General features: G+C 39.1%; 1 long non-coding RNA gene across 1 annotated transcript; it reads right to left on the bottom strand.

The window, feature by feature from the left end:
- Nucleotides 1-5,698: 5,698 nt before the first annotated feature.
- On the bottom strand, nt 5,699-8,021 carry LOC311203554. The gene is made up of 3 exons (XR_014617983.1): nt 7,946-8,021; nt 6,807-6,945; nt 5,699-5,708 (listed from the first exon to the last, which is right to left on the bottom strand). It is a non-coding gene; the product is annotated as an uncharacterized lncRNA (long non-coding RNA).
- Between the last annotated feature and the right edge of the window lie 378 nt (nt 8,022-8,399).

Here is an 8,399-nt window from a genome sequence, read left to right as displayed (position 1 = left end):
AGGTTGCCAAAATTCTAGATCTCCAGTCCTGCCATACATTCTATTAGTCACTTTTAGCCATAGTACTCTCAAAAAAGTGGTTCCATTCTTTTATCTTGTCTTAATTGTCCTAAGTGCCTGTAGTCCCCATCTGTAAGGACTCCCTCCAGAAGACGCCTTTCCTGGTCCCCTATATTTATGCCTTGCTGAAATTAGCAGTCCTTAGCCTTCTCTGTGAAGATAAGGCTCTCTCCTGCCTATGATTCCAGTGCAGTTATCACAGCACATCCTGTGATCCTACTTGGAATGAGTAAGAAAACTACCTCTGTGCTATTAGCCATTACGTGATCTGCTGCCTGGACACAGTTAACTTGCATTCTCTGCTCCTGAGCAGAAGAAAGAGGTTTTAAGGCCAGGAGAGAGAGGAAAGACAGAGGAAGGGAGGAATGGAAGGTCAAAAAATAAGGAAGGTTTGATATCCATATGCAAAAACTTCTGTGACTGCAGTTGGGAGAAAGGACGCAAGCCAAAAACAAATGCAGACTGATGGTTGTATCTTTGTGTAGTATTTTTCATTTTATTTTCTGTTACAATCATTTCCTCATACTTTCATAGAAGATAAGCTTCATGATACCTTTGAGTATTCAGGAATATTCAGGAACATTGTGGACAGTCCTTTTCCAGAGATGCAAGGAGAAATGTCTCACTGAGTTAAAGTTGAGCTACCCAGAAGGGGTCCTTTTTCTATCCAGCCTGAATTTCACTCACATGTGATTTCCTTCTCAATTTGCTCTGGTCCAGAAAAAAAAAAAAAAACAAACCCAAAAAAACCCAACCCAGACATTTTGGGGAAAAATCAGTGTTAATGCTATTAAATCACAACAAAAAAAAAGGCAAATGTTACCTTTATAACTTAAAATGTAAATTTAAATTTCTCTAGAGCTGACTAGCTTTGACAGCTTTTACTCTATGTCTTTGCTCCATTTTTCTAAATACACTGAACCATGAAGGTCTCAGGCCATCACTGCGTAGCAACATTTACCAGGCTTGTAAGGAGGAAACATGACTAATACAGACTGTGTCATAACAAGTATTACAGTACCCAGGCAACTCTACACTTGACACTTGTTTTTTCTACACCTCTTTGTCCTTCAGCTGTGAGTCGGTGTCACATACTAAAAATGTTAGGCACCTTAGATGAAGACACACACAGTAGGCAGCTCTTCTCTTTGGAGGTCCCTTCTTTACTAGTGCCATCTGTACTACCACTAGCATCTTCCTCTTCTGAGCCACTCAGAACTCAGGAGCAGGCTGCTTTTTATTGACCTCTGTGGCTTCTCTGTCAGAGACAGGCATAAGGAACCTGCTTCCTGCTTTCTGAAGCAACCAGAAAGGGAAAAGACAGAGCTGATCAATGAGTTATGCAAAATACATGCCATGTTGAGGAAAAGAGACTGAATGTGGCATGAAGGTGAAAGACAAAGAAGGAGGATCAAAGACTTAAGCCTTGTTATTATCTGCTCAGCTTTTCTGCAGGCAAAAGATGTAACAACAGTGGGGATTTGCCTGTCATACCAATCCAAAAGAAGACCTTTCAAGTCTGTAAGATACCAAGTATTGATGGTGCATTATACTGGGTTCTAGTAGATTCCTGCTTGCTGCAGGAATAAATTATTTTTAGGATGTTATTTTTTTTTCCTTTTTCCATTATCCAAGCTTTCATTAGGAAACACAAATGTCTAATTCTGTTTTAAATTTGTATTTTGAAATTTGTTTCATGAATGATAAACAGTATAATCAATATATCAGAGGTAGACATTCATCTGACGAAATAAGTATGTAAAATTTAAACTCTGAGTTTGTACTTTGAAAAAAAATTACTACAGGCATCACTTACACTCATTATACATTTGCACTGCTGCAGCCACAGAGTAAAGTTATGTAGGAAGTTCTCTCACTTTCCTCTTAAATATCTTCTGATAAAACGTGATCTCTTACATGAAAAATTAGGCATTAAAATATTAATTTAAATGTGGCAGGTAGTTGTTAAAAAGTTGCAAGCTTTATCTTCCATAATAAAGTATTATTTTCAAATACATGGACCCATATTCTCTCCTAACATTAAATGAATACAAAAAACATTGCCATTTAAAAGGTATTTTCAACCTTTCTGTACTCTTAAAAAATAAGATTATATATAAAAGAATATATTCTGAGTGTGTTCTCTTTTTTTTTCCTTTTTGTAAATACTCTGCTAATATACTTTAGTGGGTATTAGTTATGGCAATTAGAGGTTCTCTTTTCTGCTGCAACACAACCGCCAACATGTAAATGTGCAAGATGTTCTTGCTGGTTTATCTCCATAAAACTCCTGGGTTAAAGTAGTTATGAATTTTGGTGTACAGTCTAGACAGTCCCTATTATAAAATCCCCCCCACCACCACCTTTAGAGCTCTATTTTCTGGCTGCGTTTTGCTTAGACATGACACACTTCATAACTTTTTTTTCTAAACTTCTATTTCTCAACAAAAGATTACTGATTACAAATTATTTTTCTGTACTGTATTTCACTGTTGACAGATAAAACCTCCGAATATTTAACAATTATAACAAGTGTTATTAACAAAGAAGTCGTCTCTGTATTTTCTTTAAACAGAATTAAACTGTTATCCATTATGGCTGGCTCTCCATTTCCCTCTTTCCCTCAAGGGAGTATTACAGTAAAATCTGATAACAAACTCTGTAGCAATGCATTTTGAGAAGGCTGAGTCTTGTGGCCCATCCAGATTTATCTCTCACCCACATATAATGAGGCCTGGGGAAGCTAGCAGAGACATGCAGCAACAGGAGAGCAGATGTCTGTGAGAACAGGAGCTTGTAAGAAACAATCCATGAGCTAAGAAACTGCAAGAATGTTAACAACTGCTTTAAAGAGGAACAACATGACTGTGTAGCCTTAACCAATTATTAGCAATAGTGAGATGCATGTAAGGCGGGTGAACAGAGCATCTTAGCAATATCAATGTAATGTAACTCATGTACTGATATAGAAACCTATATAAGCTGTGTGTGTGTTTCAATAAAGGAGTCAGCATTTGATCACATTGACCTGAGTTGCATCCGAACTTTGGCTCCGGCAAACTCTACCTTGTCCACCTTCAAAATACTGCTGTGCCTAATCTTCTGAGTTTTAATGTAGATTAGGCGTGCACGTAACACGGAGAATTTAGGTTTAATTCACACTCTGGGAACATCCCAGGCAGTTCTAAGCAGAAAACTGTGTCCTTGTGTCACAGTTTCAAAGAGGGACAAAAAAACCCCAAACCAACATATTTCTGTAACTGATGTATTTAACCATTGCATCTTTTTGTTTGCAGAGCAAGTTAATTTGGGGATGTTTACAACACAAGAAAAAATGTAGAGACTTAATTTTTGTTCTGCCCCTGATCAGGAAAAACATGTCTTGGCAATACATAGTACTTGGGCAGAGTTGAATTCTTGACACTTGGGTGAGAAAACATGCAAGCACGCTGATGCCTCTAAAAGCCGGAATCAAAGCTCAATAGCCTTGGTGACTGTTAAGCATGTACCCTTTAATGCAGCAGTGGGCACGCAGGGGATTGCTCTTCTGTGTCAGTCTACTCAGGATTATTACATTTCATTGAATCAATGCGAAACACAAGTTTCAAACCCAGGCAAACGTATAACTTTGAAGCAAAGAGAGTATTAATGCATGCAGAAGTTACTGGTAAAATACTAGTATCTAATGAGACAGTCATAAACAAAAATCTCTGAAATCAGTGTGTGACATTTCTAAGAAGCAGTTAAACTGGTAACAGGTATTGTTTATTTCAAAGCCCCAACCTCTAACCCTGGAAATCCTACATGCTTCAGGATCCAGAAATAGCCCTTTTAGAGAGTGCTTTCAGGAAGGGACAAGGTGTGTATCCTGCAGGCATAATTTGCCAAAAATATCACTTCTCTGCAGGTGAGTCTCTGCGTACACTAAAACAGCCCAGAAAAATGAGCCACTGTCACAAGAACAATTAATATTTTGTGCTTACTGTTGATGCCTATGGGGGCCATTCTGTCCTTTCGCTCATCATTTGGCCAGGACAAAGCTGTAATCTATGAGGGAGAGTGCAGATTTTCAGGAAGCGCTGTAGCTGACAAGGTTTCGTAGCAATGTTTTGGTTTGTTTTTTTTTTTTTTTTTTTACTTCAACTGAGAAACTGAGACACTGTGTGCCTCTAGGAAGTTTACAATGTCTCTGAGACAGAGGAAGAGGCTGCAGTGGTCAAAACAGACAGGAACCACAAATACAGATCAGCTCACTAAAGAAAAAACAATCAGAGAACTGTGACTGAATGTCAACATCATGACAACATCATGACTCCTTCCAGCTTTCATCTTTAGATAAACAGCCTAGACTGCTGGAAGACATTGGATCTAAAGATAAATGAAAGAGTAATGAAAGAAAAATACTGTTTATGAGAATAACTGAAGACACTGATGCAGATGAAAACTTTCTAAAGAAACATTTGTTCACCCCAGTACTAAGAAATATTTTTAAATATGTTTATTGCTGTTAAAGATTTTTAATAGTTGTGTATAAAACTATTTCTTCTTTAAAATAAAGTAGCTTGATTTCCTTCAGCAATTTGCCATTATACTAACAGTAGACTGTATCTGGCAACCTTGGGAATAACCCCAAGCACCAGTACAGGTTAGGGGTTGACCCAAGCAGCATTGCGGAAGAGGACCTGGGAGTCGCGGTGCGCAAGCAGCTGTCTACGAGCAAGCACTGCGCCCTTGCGGCCAAAAAAGCTAATGGCATTTTAGGATGGAGGTCAAGGCAGGTTATCCTCCCCTCTGCTCTGCCTTGGTGAGGCTACATCTGGATTGTTGTGTCCAGTGCTGCGCTCCCTAATTCAAGGTCCCCAGGGAACTACTGGAGAGAATCTGGTGGAGTGTTACAAAGATGATGAGGGGAGACTGGAGCATCTCTCATATGAGGAAAGGCTGAGAGAGATGGGGCTGTTTAGTCTGGAGAAGACTGAGAGGGGTTCTCATCAAGGCTTCTAAATATCTAAGGGATGGAAGTCAAGAGGATGGGGCTAGATCCTTCGCAGTGGTACCCAGTGACATGACAAGGGGCAATGGACAGAAACTGGAACATACAAAGTTCCATCTGAACACGAGAAAGGTTGTGGAGTCTTCTGTGGAGAAATTAAAAACTCACATGGATGCCATCCTGTGCAACTTGCTGTAGGTGAGTCAGTGGGGTTGGACTAGATGACCTCCAGATGTCCCTGCATCCCCTACCATTCTGTGATTCCTAAGTATCTGTACATGATTTACAAAAAATGCATAAGGATTTTTGGTGGGGGTGGGTGTTTCAGCATCCTATTGTCCCCATAAAAATTTCATGTTCTTAAGCACAAGAAATTGACACCAGAGCTTTTTCATACTACAGGAAAAAAAGGTAATAAATATGAAAATATAATACTAAACATAGATGAGACCCCTCAGCCTCTTTGAGGCATTTTGTCAAAAAGCTTAGATAAAAATGCAATCCATTATTTTTATTTAAAGTGTTTTATGCAGGGGTTCCATGACAAGAACACCACAGAATTGTTTTATTTCAGTGGTGCCAGGTGCATTAGTTGCACTGTAGTTGCTCTGTAGTTGTACCTGTAGAGCAATTCCAGGTCTCCTCTGGAGTATGTCTGTGTGAAATACGAGAATACCATGTTTTAGACAGCATCTTCTCAACTTTTGGAAAGATACTGTACCTTAGGATTCTAAATACCATTTTTACACCCTGGAAATTATACTTTTTGGACAAAGTGTGCTTTAAATACAATAGTGTTGGACGCTTTTTAGCAAGCCTTTGAATTGTAACAACTGCGTGCGTGCTGTAAGGCTTGTAACCAACCACAGAATATATTAGGGCACATGATCGTATGTGCTCAACCAATAGGGGCTGGACGTGTGCACACGGTGAAGCTATTCAGACATGAGCACATGGTGCAGGACTATATAAGCAGACGAACGGTTTGAATAAACAGCATTCACCTGATCATATTGATCCCTGTGTGTTTGTCTGGATCTCCCACAACTGGCACCTGAACAGGCACCCTCAGATACACCGCTAGAGCTGCCAACAGCAGCTTGATAGACAGGATGGAGGGTGGAAAGCCGATCAAAAGCAGTCACTACCCCAGCAACTACATTCCGCAGTGCCCAGCAGATGGATCTGAGGTGTACCTCAGGACAACCGGTCCAAAAAGAAATCTCACTGGAAAGGCCAGTGAGCTGTCAGGGAGGAGATGGGGTTTAAGCTCCTCCAACATACAGTCTATCCCTGTGTGTCTGTCCAGATCTCCCGCACAATAGCTTAGTTAGTTTGGCCCAAGGCAAATGAAGACATTTAAAATAATTATGTGGCCCTAAAGAGCTGAAGAACCTAGAGGCACTCAACAACAGCATTTAAAAAAAACTGTTGGGGACCAATCTCCAGCTGATTGTTCCTAAGTGTAAAATGCATCTTTTTTCTTTCCTTTTCTTTTTTTTTTTAGAAAAGTTATATATGTGAAGCTTTTACAAAATATATCTGCAAATCATTTACAGCAATTCATAGTTACGTAGTTTTGTATATCGTTATGAGAGGGGTCATTAGAAGAAAAGGGAAAAGTTAACCCCTGGGTTTGTTTTTTTCTAATTGGTTGCTTGAAAAGATTTCTACCTATGCAAGGATAAGTACAGATGTATTTGGAAGACAATGTCCTCAGATAGCACAAATGATTAGAATGTGTTTTGGATACCTGTAGAACTGGATGCTGTTATTCGGGGTTTAATATGGCTTACATGGGCAGAGGATAGCTTGCAGCAGGGTAGCCTTCTCTCACAACAGAGAAGCATGGTCGCCACTGGTTTCTCCATTTCTCAGCATCATCTGAAAGTCTGCAGGGCTCAGCATCATAAAGGATGAACATCAACAGACAGGTAGGGCTCAGGGAAAATATGTGTTCTGTACTGTACCCTTTGTTGCTACAAGTATCTGGAGGCACACAATGCCATTTCAGTGGAACTAGCAAAATGAGGAAAATGAAAGAATATACAGAAGTCCTTAATGCCTTTCTTTGAATTACTATTTCCTGATGAAAAGGCCCCTTCCTGGACATCCTTGACACCCATATAATCTAGCATAGTAATTTCTTTGCTTTTTCCATTAATTTAGAAGGTCTATTATAAGGAAATCAAAAATGGCTTATTTTGCTTTTCTCAAAGATAAAAGAAAGATCTTTTAATTTAAATGGACAATTTAACCCTGGACTTGAGTGCCAGGGTCTTTGACTGGCACTCAGGTTGTTTCACCTTTTAGGTGGATGGTATTAAAGTTCTTTATGCCTTTAATAAGAAAAGTTCTACAATTTCACATGGAATTGGGAAGTTTAACACTAAGATGCCTCTTTCAAACACTGCTGTATACCAGGGTGATCACAGAATGTCACCATTTTTTGTAAAAAAACTTGAAATCTATGTAGACCTTGAACTTTATGTAGACTTGAACATTAAACAAATTTATGCCTTTGATAAAAGGTATCAATATGTCAATAATTCTGTTAATTTCAAAATAAAGAACATAAACTGCTGTACTTTTGTTTTCTGCTCTGAAAATCCAAATACTACGCTACCTTGCTGAAATCAAGGCACTTTGCATCTGACATATTCTTTGACGTGCAAACTTTCATAAAAAGAACAATGATTTTTTCAAAGGGAAGGCATACAGATGGTAGATAAATGGCACACATGCTATTTAAATCCATTTCACCCTGTCTACATTGTCTCACTGTGTGAGACAAGACTTTGAATTTGTTTTCCCAGTTAACTAACAGATAAAGTTGTTAATAATTTATTAACTAATCACTGTTGAAAATATGTATATGTAATTTTACATTACCTGTTATGATTGATAAACAGGTAGTTTGATCCTGACTGGATGCCAGATGCCCACCAAAGTTGCTCTCTGACTTCCCTTTTCAGCTGGACAGAGAAGAAAATATATATTGAGAAGCTTATGAGTCAAAATAAGGATGGGGAGAGATCAGCCAGCAATTAGCATCACGGGCAGAAGAGACTCAATAAGGAATAGTAAAAAAGCCATCTAATTTATCACACACACACATACACACACACACTGAAAAAGAGAGTAAGATAGTAAGAAATAAAACCAAGATATAGAACATCTCCTGCCAACCCTTCCTTCTTCCCAGGCTCAAATTTATTCCCTTCTTTCTTCCCCTCTCAGGTATCAGAAGGGGAGCTGGGGAATGGGGTTTTCAGTTAGCTCATTGTAAGTTGTTTTACTTTTGGGGGTGGAGGAAAGGGGAGTGGGCACGGGGGAGTTGGGGTGG

The sequence above is a fragment of the Gallinula chloropus genome (assembly GCF_964237585.1).
Source record: "Gallinula chloropus genome assembly, chromosome: Z".
Classification (NCBI taxonomy): Eukaryota; Metazoa; Chordata; class Aves; order Gruiformes; family Rallidae; genus Gallinula; species Gallinula chloropus.
The sequence above is the reverse complement of the archived record's forward strand: the minus strand, read 5'-3'. Positions and strand labels throughout refer to the sequence as shown.